The sequence below is a fragment of the Sorex fumeus genome, unplaced genomic scaffold (assembly GCF_029834395.1).
Source record: "Sorex fumeus unplaced genomic scaffold, SorFum_2.1 ptg000081l, whole genome shotgun sequence".
NCBI classification, from domain to species: domain Eukaryota; kingdom Metazoa; phylum Chordata; class Mammalia; order Eulipotyphla; family Soricidae; genus Sorex; species Sorex fumeus.
In genome coordinates this window covers 18,366,441-18,379,770 of record NW_026606138.1, presented here as the reverse complement: position 1 = coordinate 18,379,770, position 13,330 = coordinate 18,366,441, and positions in this window count along the sequence as shown.

Genomic DNA, 13,330 nt, shown 5'->3' with positions numbered 1-13,330 from the left:
TCTCTGACTCAACACTAAAGTCTACTGTGCTTTGGAGTGGGAGTGTTAGAACACCTGAGTTTTTGTTGTTGATCTGTTTTGTTTGGGCCACCCCTGGCAGTGCTCAGACTTACCCCTAGCTCTGCACTCAGGAATGACTCTTGGTGGTGTTTGGGGACGGTGTGGGAGGCCGGCAATCCAACCCGTGTTGGCTGCCTGCAGTGATGTCCGCGTTTGGGTCGGCTGCTAAGCTTTAGGGGTTCTGTTCACCATTTGTATGTGTGCTTTCCTAGGAACATGAGGTGGAGAAAATGTTCACACTCAAAGGAAGCCGCTTGCGAGCAGCGGATGTCAAGAATATCATTTTTTTCGTCAGACCCCGGCTAGAACTGATGGATATAATTGCTGAAAATGTGCTTAGGTATCTCAGAACTGATGCATGGTCCATAAGGAATCATTCCTCTAGTGGTTTTAGTGCTCATCAGGACACCTTTGCTTGCCAGCGCTTTAGGAAGTGGATCTTTGGACAGATGTGAGAGTGTGTCGGAGGAGAATGGGGGGTCAGGAGTAGGATACTCTGCAGCCAGACAAGGATAGATCCTCGGAACCCAGTGTGGTCCCCAAGTTTTCCAGGAGTGACTTCTGAGTGCATAGCCAGGAGTTATCCCTGAGCACCTGCAGGTGTGGCCCAAAAACTATAAATAGAGAATGGGAAACTTTGTGCATTGGGGCTTGGGGAGGCAGGGCAAACCACAGAAACCCACTCTCTCAGGACAGTAGGAAGCTCCGGCCTGTCTCAGTAGAAGGACCCAGATTTTTTTTATAAAAAGAAAAACAGCTAATGGTTCTTTTTCAAGTACTGAATACCATATGCTCAAATTTCATAAGCAACGTCAGGAGAAGCTGATTAAAATTTAATGCTGCAGCATTTATGGAGGAAGTGCACCAGCCCAGTCTGCATTACGTTTGATCGACGTGGCCCCTACGAACGGACTTAAAAGCATGCGGGGTATTTGTGCAAGATCGGGCACGGTGTGAAGCAACCATTTATTTTCCTAGAGACATCGCTTGATTAAATAGAAACATTTTTTTTTTCTGCAAGAAACAGATGTCCATTGCAATAACCCTGAGAGGTTTTTGGGTTTTTCTTTCTCTTCTTGGGTGACACCCGGCAATGCACAGGGGTTACTCCTGGCTCTGTACTCAGGAATTACCTGCGGTGGTGCTCAGGGGACCATATAGGATGCTGGGAACTGGGAATCGAATCCGAGTCGGCCGCGTGCAAGGCAAACGCCCTACCCGCTGCGCTGTTGCTCCAGCCCCAACCCTGAGAGTTTTCATGTCCCATCAATGGCCCACGAGAAGCAGCACTGCCCCTTGGCAGAGCACAGGTCAGCGGTTTCCAGAAAAAGCATCACATCAAGAGAGCAGGAAAACTCGAAACTTGGGCCGAGTCAGTAGTGGGGGGTTAGCTGATAAGCGTCTCTTTAGAGCCCACTGTGTGTCAGGCACAGGTGGGGCCCTGGGGAGCAGTCCTCGCGTCGGGGCCTCGGGCCAAGGCACGGTCCTTCTCTTGCAGTGAAGACAGACGTGGCCCCACAAGAGATTTCCACATTTTGTTTGTGCCCCGGCGTAGCCTGCTGTGTGAGCAGCGGCTGAAGGACCTGGGCGTCCTGGGCTCCTTCATCCGTAGGGAGGAGTACAGCCTGGACCTCATTCCCTTCGACGGGGACCTTCTCTCCATGGAGTCGGAGGGCGCCTTCAGAGTAAGTTCAGTGTTTGCCCTTTGAACTTGACACTCGTTTCTGCCTCGTTTGTGATGGTGACACTCACACTGGTATTTTTGTGATTCCTGGAAGTGTCCAGTTTCTTCCTTTTGGGGAGAGATGGGAGTTGGTCCACACCCAGCAGTGCTCAAGGTTTACTCCTGGTTCTGTGCTCAAGGATCACTCCTGCGCATGCTCGGGGACCATATGTGGTGCTGGGGCTAGAACTCAGATTGGCTGCGTGCAAGACCAGCGCCTTCCCCTGTGCTGTCTCTCCGGCCGCTGCTCCTCTTGCTTATGGAGAACCTCCTGTTCCAACAAATTGGCTTAAAATTGTTGTTGCCCTTACTGAATTCTCAAAAATCAATTGGCCTTAAATGTGTTGATTTCTGGTGTTTCTCTGCTGCTGTTCGATGTTTGTCCTTGTGCCCGTCCCACCCTGACTTGACTGTGGCTGTGGAGGAAGCTTTGAGAGTGGAAGGCAGGGCCGCTCCAGCCAGAAAGAGTCAAGTCTGTCACTGCGTTTTTCCAGTTAGCCCTTTGTGAGTGATTTTGTTTCCATGACTCGCCTTTCCCCTTGATTGAGTCTTGGCAAGACCTGAAGTCTTTTATCTTACATTTTCATTTTCTAGAAATAAAATTGCTTACATTTTTCATTCAAACTCTTGAGGTTCTGCAGTGTGACCTCAGGGCTGGGTGCAGGGTGTGCGGGAAATTCTGTTTCTCCCACACACCCGTCCCAGCCCGTTTACTACTGGTTATTTTCAGCACATATTTATTTGTGATTTATTTGAGATCTCCAAGCCTGCACGGTTTGGGACTGGACCTGTCAGTAGCTAGACAGTTACACCCTCCAACTGCCGTGTAACCCCAACAACGGCCAGGATCCAGAGATTATCACAACAAGCTCCCGGGAGCGCGCGGCCGCGAACATTATTTACTTTTCTCTAAGTTTTCAGGGTACCTTAAATATCCAACCCACACGGCAGAGCCTGGCAAGCTATCCGTGGTCTATGCCAAATAGACCAAATTGATATGCCAAATCCAGTAATAAATGAATCTCATTTCCCTAACCCTGAATATGCAGAGTCGAGAAGGATATGGAAGGAGAGGCTGATAAAACACCAAGGCAGACATAGGCTGCCAAAACGCAGAAAAACAAAAATGATTGTCTGTACTTTTAATGCTCGTACGCTGGCATCTACTGTATCCATTGAATTCCTTATGGTACAAGCGCGAAAGATCAAGTACGACATCATTGGTCTGACCGAAACGAGAAGACATCAATCTCATCATGCTGTTTTCGACACTGGAGAAGAACTGTTCCTTGGAACATGTGATAAAAGAGGCGTCGGTGGTGTTGGTATCCTTGTCAATACAAACTTAGTCATGAGCATTGATTCATTCGAATGCCTAACAACCCGAATCGGACGATTACACTTGAATAAATGTGGCTCACTACCGGAAGTTTCTATCTTTGTTGTCTATGCACCAACATCCAGTTATGGTGAAAGAGAAACTGAGAAATTCTACATGGAGCTGGAGAAGTTCTATAAAGAAGATCACACCTTCTACAAGATCATTGTCGGTGATTTTAATGCCAAGATAGGACCAAGAAGATCAGTCGATGAACTCCACATCGGAACCCATGGCCTGGAACGGAACGAACAGGGTGACAGACTGTCTGAGTTCATCATGTCAACCAAAACCTTCCATGGTAACTCACAATTCCAAAAGGCTGAATCTAAACGTTGGACATGGGAGTCTCCCGATGGACGGTTCCACAATGAAATAGACCACATCATATTCAATCGGCGGTTTTGCCTAACCGATGTTGCTGTTGTCCCAAAATTACAAACGGGATCAGACCACCATCTTCTTCGTGCAAAATTCTACCTCACAGAACGAGGAGAAAAGAATGCAAGGTTTAAGAAGAGCACTCCCAGAACAACCACCAACTGGGAGCTCTTTGGCTCTATTGCGGCAACATGGGAAGATGCCGTCATTGACAACATTGATGAGGAATACGATCGAATGATTCAGCACCTCCATGATTGTGCAAGGAATGCCAAGAGATAGATAACCACAAAAAACCATCTTTCTTCGAACACTCTTGAACTTAATCGCCAACGTGGCTTGGCACATGCCTCAGGCAACCACAAGCGAACATCCGAACTGGCAAAACAGTGCAGAGAAGCCATCAAGGATGACCTCAAAAACAGGAGAGCTGCAGTACTGGTAGATGCAGCAGAAGCTGGGAAAAACATTTGTAATGCCCGCCTGTCCTTCACCAACTACAAAACCAAGATGACTGCCCTCCGACATCATGATGGATCTATCACATCTTCCAGAAGGGCAATGGAGAAGATTATTCATGACTTCTACTCAGATCTCTTTCATAGCCACATCCACTTGCCCACATACCACATACCACATGATGGATATGTCGTTCCCAATGTTCTCCCTTCCGAAATCCAACATGCCATCTCGTCGGTAAAGAAACAAAGAGCACCTGGTCCAGACAAGATCAGACCTGAACAACTGAAGAACTTACCATCAGTACTCATCAATACATTGGCTCGACTTTTCACACGCTACCTGTCTGAATGCAAGGTTCCATCCCAATGGAAAACCAGCAGGACTGTACTACTATACAAGAAAGGAGACACCCACGACATTGGCAACTATCGCCCAATCTGCCTATTGTCTGTCATCTACAAACTATTCACTCGAGTCATCCTGAATAGGATTAGCAGAACGCTAGATGAAGGACAACCATGTGAACAAGCTGGATTCCGAAAAGGATTCAGTACCATCGACCATATCCACACAATAACCAAGCTCATTGAGGTCTCTCGGGAGTTCAAGATGCCGCTCTGTCTAACGTTCATTGATTTAAAGAAGGCCTTTGATTCTGTTGAGACGGAAGCGGTCATGGAAGCCCTAGCCAATCAGGGTGTACAAACTCAATACATCAGGATCCTTTGTGAGCTCTATTGCGGATTCACTACCAAAATCGCACCATTCTACAAAGAAGTAATCATCCATATCAAGAGAGGGGTTCGGCAGGGTGATACCATTTCACCAAAACTCTTCAGTGCCACCCTCGAGAACATCATGCGACGATGGAATGGGAAAACATAGGAGTGAAGATAGATGGTCGGCAACTACACCACCTCCGCTTTGCTGATGACATCGTTCTAATAACACCAAACATCAGCCAAGCGGCACAAATGCTGAACGAATTTGACCGTGAATGTGGAAAGGTCGGACTACAGCTGAATCTTACGAAGACAATGTTTATGAGAAACAGCCTTGTTCCTGACGCTCCATTCGCTCTCAACGGAACCACCATCTCCGAATGCAACGGTTATATATACCTAGTTCGAGAAAACAACATGATGAATGACCTGGCACCTGAGTTGCGCAGGAGGAGGAGAGCGGCTTGGAATGCCTTCAAGAGCATTGAAGAAATAACTAAAAGGACAAAGAACCTCCAGCTACGAGCACATCTCTTTGATTCCACTATTCTTCCTGCATTAACATATGCCTCAGAGACCTGGACCCTACGAAAACAGGATGAGAACACTATTCGGGTCTCTCAAAGAGGAATCGAAAGAACTATGCTTGGAATATCACGATTCACTCAAATGAGAGATAGAATCCGGAGTTCTGATCTTCATCAACGCTCAAGAATCAGGGACGCTGTCTCATTTGCCAAGACATCAAAAATCAGATGGGCTGGACACGTAATGAGGTTTATAGACAACCGCTGGACTAGAGCCATTACTGATTGGATTCCACGAGACATCAAAAGATCACGTGGACGCCCACCTATAATATGGTCAGACTTCTTCGTCAAGACCCTAAATGATCGGTTTAAGGCTCTGCATGTTGCTAGAACAAACAGATACCATTGGGCTACGCTAGCACGCAACCGGGATTAATGGAGACATTACTGGCACCCGCTCGAATAAATCGATGAATAACGGGGATTAAGTGATTAAGTGATAAGTGATTTATTTGTTTGCTTTGCTTTGGTTTTTGCTTGGGGCCTCACCTGATGATGCTCAGGGGTTACTCTTGGGGATCCTCAGGGGTCCATATTTGACTCTTTGATGCCAGGGAAGCACCTTCCCACTATACTATCTATCTGGCTCCCAGAGTTTTTCTTTTTTAATATTGTCTTTTTCTGAAAGGTTGTGTTTTGTTTGCAAATATGATTTTATATGTTTTGTTTACTATCTTTATGACAGGGAGCACTTCTGAAAAATTTCTCTTTCAAAGTGTCAGGTTGGCTCTTAGGGGTGCCCGGGCCAGAACTCTGGCTCTTTCTTCTGTGGGGTGAGGTTTCTCCATGCTGAGTCCCTTAAGATAATCTGTAGACCCAAAAGCATTGATTTATTTGAGTTTTCACCCAGATGTTTTTCCTATGGCACATTCTTCACTGGAAATAGGGAAAATTGGGCATGGCTGGAGTTCTGGCAGAACGAGTGGGGATCCCCCCCAAGTGTGTAACCACCACCTAGAGTGTGCGACCCTCAGCCTCAGCAAGAAAGGGAGGGAAAGGGAAAATAAATAGCGGAATGAAGGGGAAGATGCAAGGGGGAAACACATCAGCTTGATAATGTCTTCTAAAAACGGCGTACTGGACCAGAGAGATAGTAAGGTGGGTAGGGTACTTGCCTTGTCCCTTGCAGACCCGGGTTCGTTCCCTGGCATCCCATACGGTCCCCCAAGCCCTGCCAGGTGTGACCCCCAGTGCCAAGCCAGGGAGTCAGCCGGAACCCGTGCACTGCCCCAAAGCTCCCAGTGCCTGTCTGCGCCCTCTGCGCCCTCTATCATTGGAGGCTTGTGCAGGTGTGTTTGAGACGCGACCACGTTTCCCTGCATTCCTTGGGCGTGTGAGTTGATTTGTGGTACTGCTGCTGCTGGTCTCAAGACACGACCTTTCGAGAACGCAGGTGCATCACCAGATTTCCAGGCACCATTTCCCCTCGGCATGTTGGTCTCAGCAGCACCTTAAGAGAAAGAACCTGGGGCTCGCTTGGGTTCTGGGCTGCTGTCACCCAGCTCCCTGTGGGTTTGCTCATGTCTCTGGGCTTCATCCTGTGGAATCCAGAACTTTCCTGGGCTCCCCGATGGTCTCTCCCCACCCCAGTCATGAAGCAGGGAGGGGCTTGCATGGCCTTGTTTGGTGACAGGACACAGGCCTGCATGCCCCTGTGTAGTAATAGGGTACGGGCCTGCCTGCCCCTGTGTGGTGACAGGACTAGGGTTTCGCCTTCCATCCGAGCCATTGCAGGTCTGGGAGCGGCCCCTCTGCTCCTTTTCCCAGTCAGCAGTGCGGAAGCGTTGAGGAAGCGTCTTGGTCACCCCAGCTGAGGATAGGAGCTGTCTCGTTCACACCCAGGGTTGCTCCTGGCCCTGCGTGGGCGGGGCAAGGCCATCCCAACAGACAGACCCAAGACAGGTCCTTGCCACGGGCCCCACATCCGCCCGTGGATGCTGCATTCACGCCTTCTCTCCCGTCCTGAGCCACGACGGCCCCCGAGCCCGCATCACCTGGGCAGCCCCGAGTTCAGGACAGGAGGGACCCACACACCACCAGTTATGACCCTAGTGGCTGTTAAAGAGGAATTGCAAGGGCTGGAGCTATATACATTCGGAGGGCATTTGCCTTGCACGCAGCTGACCCAGGTTCAATCCCCGGCATCCCATATGGTCCCCGAAGCACCACCAGAATAATTCCTGAGTGCAGAGCCAGGGGTATCCTCTGAGCCTCACCGGGTGGGAGTTGTTAGAGGTGTCTCTGTAGCAATACGCCGTTTTTCAAAATGAATGTTTTGTTTGGGTGCTCGGGGCTGGGCAGGACCAGGCAGGAGCCGGCTTCGCTGTCCGCAGGCAGACACAGTTCCCGCTCTGAACAGTCACCTGTGCCCCTGAGCAGTTTGAAAGAGGCCCCCTAGTGCTTTCCTTCCACTGAATCTTTCTCTCTGCTCTGCTCCAATGCGGAGTTTCTGGTCCTTTTCTGAGGACTCTTTGGACATCCCGACCAGGATGTTTTGGAATGAAGTGTGAGGCTGCACCCCAGACTTGGCAGAGACATCCTACATGATCTTTGGGGATGTTATGCTCAATCTGGGCCAGGCTCTCTGGGAGGTCTCCCTCTCTACCCCGCCCTCAGTCTGCACCCCTCGTCCTCACGCCTCTGCGGTGCACGCCTGTTGGCTGCTGCCTTAGACAGGGTCAAAGATTCCACGATGAGGGGCTGCAGCAATAGCACAGCAGGTAGGGCGTTTGCCTTGCATGCGGCCGACACGGGTTCGATTCCCAGCATCCCATATGGTCCCCCGAGCACCACTAGGAGTAGTTCCTGAGTGCATGAGCCAGGAGTAACCCCAGTGCATTGCCGGGTGTGACCCAAAAAGAAAAAAGATAAAAAGAGAGTCCCGCGATGGGCACCAGCAGTGCCGCCCCATCAGGTGGAGTGCAGGTGAAGCGCGTTGCGTGATTTCCCTCCTCTGCTCTCCGCACTTGCTGTATGAAGGGATTGAGGCACAGGAGAGATCTTGAGGCCCCGCTGGGGACCATGTGTGCTCTGTCAGCCCTGCTGAACCACCCGGCTGGGCGGCGCGTGCGTGCTCTTTGCTCTTTCTGGGCCAAAGATGTTTCTTTTTGTCTGTGTGTTAAATGGACCTTGTGGCCCTTCTCCGAGACCGTGGCTGCCCTCCTGCTGTCCCCTGTGACACTCGCTGCTGTATGTGGGAGAGGCTGCCTGCCCTTCAACAAGCCCAGAGTGTTCTGCTGTGTGGTCACGCGGGCAGGCGGAGGCCAGCCTTTCCTCGCCCGCCCAGCAATGCTTGCCCCCAGTAGAGATGCTGCCTTGAGGCCTCGGTGCTGACTCACAGAGCCTGTGCCCACGTGCCTGGCCCTCTCCCACAGGAGTGCTGCCTGGACAGCGACCAGACGGGCCTGTACCACGCGACCAAGGGCCTGATGAAGCTGCTGGCCTGTACGGGACCATCCCCTAGATCTTCCGCAATGGCGAGTGCGCCAGGGTGAGCCGGGGCGGGGAGAGAGGCCTCTCTCCTGCGGGTAGGGTTTGGGGCTCCACCTCGCAGTGCTCTTGGCTCTGTGCTCGGGCCACCACAATGAGTCTGTCTGCATGCAAGGCGTGACCCCTGGCCCCTCTGCTGTCTCCCAGCCCTCTTTCCTTTTCTCTTTTCTGTTCTTTATCTTTTCTTTTCCATCCCTACTCTCCCTCCCTCTCTCGCCCTCTCCCTCCTCCCGCCCTCTCCATACCCTGCAGTGCTCGGGGCTCACTCCTGGCAGGGTTTGAGGGATCGTACGTGGTGCCAGGAATTGAACCTGTGTCAGCCACCTGCAAGGCAAGCATCCTACCCACCATACTGTCTCGGGCCTATCTTGTTTTATTTTATTGTTCCATTTTTTCCGCTTTATTTTTAAATTTTGGATTGCCGGGGTCTTTTTAGCTTCATTTTAAAATCCGCCCATTGCTAAAAAGGCTCTCCCTGACTCTGTACTTTGTTCCCAGCAAGTGGCCAATATGATGATGAGGATGAAGAGAGAGTTTACAGAAAGTCAGAATTCAATATTTCCTGTTTTTGATAACCTCTTGTTGCTTGATTGAAATGTGGATTCATTAACGCCCCTTGCGACTCAGCTGACATACGAAGGACTCGTCGATGAAATTTATGGCTCCAGAACAGTAAGTGAAGCGACATCATTTACTAATAGGTTAGCTGAGCAAAATCAATCTCAAAAGTGTCTGTTTTTAAAGGTGTGGCATTTGTGTATAAGTCAGAATACTTGAAAATGTCAGGCACTGACTTTCAGCCCAAGGTTAAAGCGAGCTCGAGCCAGGACACCATCGGGGAAACTGAGGCGAAGGCCTTGTGCAGAGGGCCATGCGGTGTGCAGCCCCGCTGCTCAGGCCGCCCAGGGAGGCGTGAGGAATAGAGCGTTTCTGAGGGGTGCCTGTGTCCGAGGTCAGGGGACTTTGGCCCCGGGTGTTAGATTCTGTAGCATTTCAGATCTGAGTGGGGGCTAGGAAAGCTCACAGGGCTAGTGCCAGGCGCACAGCCAGTACTCGGTTCCATCCACGCTCCTGCCTCATCCAGTGAGCACTGAGTCGGGAGTAGCTCCTGCTGGGATACAGTCTGAGAAGTTTCCCACAGTCTGATTGTGTCTTTTCTTCAGAACAGGGAGCCTTAGGCCGCAAGAGGGGTAACTCCTGCGACTACAGGAGTGGCCCTGGCCGGGGGCTGGGGAAACAGCCTTGGGGATAGAGCCCCGGTCTGGAAGGACGGGGATGCAGCTAATTGCATGGGGTCTCTCTGGGGACACAGTGCCCTGCAGCTGCTGAGTGCTGGCCGAGTCCAGACAGTGCTGTCTGTCCAGTGTGCCAAGCTGGTTATCGCAGAGTGGATTGTGATGGCGTGTGTGTGTGTGTGTGTGTGTGTGTGTGTGTGTGTGTGTGTTCGTGTGTGTTAGTCTGTATGTCACTGCAGTGGTGAATGCGTGGCTCAGTGACAGCGGCCACGGAAGCAGAACAGGACCACACATGGAGGCATTTCCACACAACAAAGCGTTTTCCTGCTCTTTCATGATTATGGGGGTGTTTCCGGTTTGTTTTTTACCAGTTGTTCCAAAGGATAACTTCTTAAGTTGCTTCCTTTTGTGGGGACAGTCGTAAGCAGTGCCCAAGGGAATGTGGGGCTGATCTCGGTGATTTTCTGCTCTGTGGGGCCAGTCCGTGGCCCTGGGGCCACCGGGGCTGTGCCTGGCAGCGGCTGGGGGTGATGCCACACACACAGTCCCTCCCCAGACTCAGGCTCCGAGCTTTCACTGGCACGGGAGCACCCCGTGCGAGGGGTCCCCACCTCCTGGTGCTTCTGCAAGTCCCTCGAGGGATCTGGCAGAGGTGCTGGGGTGGCTGGTGCGGAGGTGTGAGAGATGGGACTTGTGGGGTGCCTCCGGGGGGAAGGCGTTTTGGGAGCTCACAGTCTCTTCACATCACACACTTACTTCTGATGAAACATTTAATTAAGTGAGAGGGCTGGAGTGATAGTACAGCGGGTAGGGCATTTTCCTTGCACGCGGCTCAGCCCGGGTTCGATTCCCAGCATCCCATAGTGTCCCCTGAGCACCATCAGGAGTAATTCCTGAGTGCAGAGCCACTAGTGACTCCTGTGCATTGCTGGGTGTGACCCCCCCAAAAAAGAAAAAATTAAGAGAAATCTGAAAAACAAGGAGAAATTGGGCTTCCCCATAACCCCCAGCTCTGCGCCCGTGGCTGGACCGAGGGCGATGCCAGGCCCGTGCAGGAGCAGCGTGCAGGCTGCCTGGGCCAGCGGCTGCCCCTCTGCTTTGAGCTGGAATGCGAGGTCTGGCCGACCTCGTGTATCTCAGCATGTGCTCAGGCCCCGGGTCCCGCGGCCACCGTGGCGTGCTGTCTCCAGACGCTGGTGCCCGGGCTGTTCCGAGGGGCTTAGGATTTGGAAAGCATCCAAGAAGTATTTTTCTTCCGTCGGTCACTTTCTCTCCCCACATTCTCCGATGCAGGAGTTCTTCTTGTTGCTTTATGATTCTCAGCACCCACCCCACAGTGCTCAGGGCCCACACGGGGCAGTGCTCAGAGGAACAGACAGCTGGACTTGAGCGTGCGCTGCCCCCGATGACCCGTCTCTCTGGACCCACAGCAGTGGAGCTGATTGTGTGTAGACACGTCGGGATTTGTGTTGAAAGTGGAGGAGATGATTTTTTGAAAGGAACCAACTTGGAGCTAGAGGCAGTGCAGCAGTTAGGGTGAGTTTGGTCCCCAGGACCGCATATGGTTCCCCCAGTCACTGCCAAGAATTAGCCCAGAGCACAGAGCCAGGAATAAGCCTTGAGCACTGACAGGTTTGGCCCCAAAATCAGAGAAAGGAAACAGAAAGGAAAGAAGCCGTTGGAGCTGTCTCCGGCCTCAAGCAAACTTCCATGCTGAAATGATTCCTGGGATCTTGTTTTTGATTTTGTTTTTCTTTTTCTTTTGACTTTTCTTTTTCTTTTTCGGAGAGTATCTTGCCTGCATGGCAAAGTCTGGCAAGCTACCCGTGACGTGTTCTATATGGCAAACACAGTAACAAGTCTCAAAATGGAGACGTTACTGGGCCCACTTGAGCAAAATCTATGAACATTGGGAGGACAGTGACAGGGGTCACACTTGGCAATGCACAGGGGTTACTCCTGGTGCTGCACTCAGGAGTTACTCCTGGCGGTGCTCAGGGGGCCATATGGGATGCTGGGACTCGAACCTGGGTCTGCCCCGTGCAAAGCAATCACCTTCCCTGCTGTGCTATCACTCCAGCCCCATCCTGGGCTCCTCTTGCCTTGTTGAAATGGCGGTATAGACGGCATGCACTTGCACGCGCCAGCAGGACAGACCTGCAGTTAGGCCGCCCTGGGGCATGTTTCCTCGGGTGGCCCCATCCTGAGTTCAGTTCGGGCTGGCAGTGGCAGGAGGCGTCCCGCGGGCCAGGGCAGGGAAGCTGTGCGTGAAAAGCGTGAGCGTCCTACGCTCATGCGCATCTAGTGACTCAAAGCCCAGTGCTCTCCCCTGACAGGAAGTCTCTGGAGTCTCACTTGGGTGTCCCCTCCCGTGCAGGTCATGTAAAGCTGCCACCCGAGAAATTCGCCCTGAAGAGGCAGGGTGACGGGCAGGACCTGCCCACAGAGTCCAAGAAGCTGCCGCTGAACTCAGCCGAGGAGCTCTACGCTGAGATCCAAGACCGCAACTTCAACGCCGTGGGCGCCGTGCTCAGCAAGAAGGCCAAGGTGATCTTGGCCGCCTTTGAGGTGACTGGGGCCTGGCGCCAGGCGGCAGGCGGGCTGTGGGCGCCCGGGGAAAGGTGGTGCCAGGCCCTCTCCTGGTGTCAGGTCCTTTGCCAGTCATCATCTGCATTCCCTGTCCCTCCTTCCTTCCTCCCAGCTGCTGGCGGTGGCGGCATCTCCACTAGCTCCTGCATCTACGGAATCCGGGTTCAGCCGGAGCAGGCTGGGAAGGCGTGTGATAATGAGAGCACAGACCCCGGCCCCCAGCTTCCTTAGCACCTCGCGCCCTCCTGCTGCTCATTTATTTTGGGTTCAGCTCACTTTTGAAACCTGAATCAGTAAAATGATAGAAGCTGAATTTTTTAACTCTGGGGGAAGTTTTTAAAAATCACTTTTTCCCTTGAAGGCTGATTTCCTGATTTCATCTTTTTTAGGAGTTATCTCCACAATATCAGTATTTGTATTTCTTTGGGTTTTTTTTTTGTTTGTTTGTTTTTTGAGGGGAGGCACACCCAGAGGTGCTCAGGGCTAACTCCTGGCTCTGCGCTCAGGGATCACTTCTGGTGGGCTGAGGCAACCACATGGGATGCTGGGGATCGAACCCAGGCTGGCCGCATGCAAGGCAAGCGCCTTGACACTGTTCTGTCACTCTGACCCCATGGTTGTTGTATTTCTGAAGTTGCTTTTGTCTCAGTTGGGTTTTGTTCCTCAATTTTTTATTTCCTCACCGTGACTTATAAAACTAT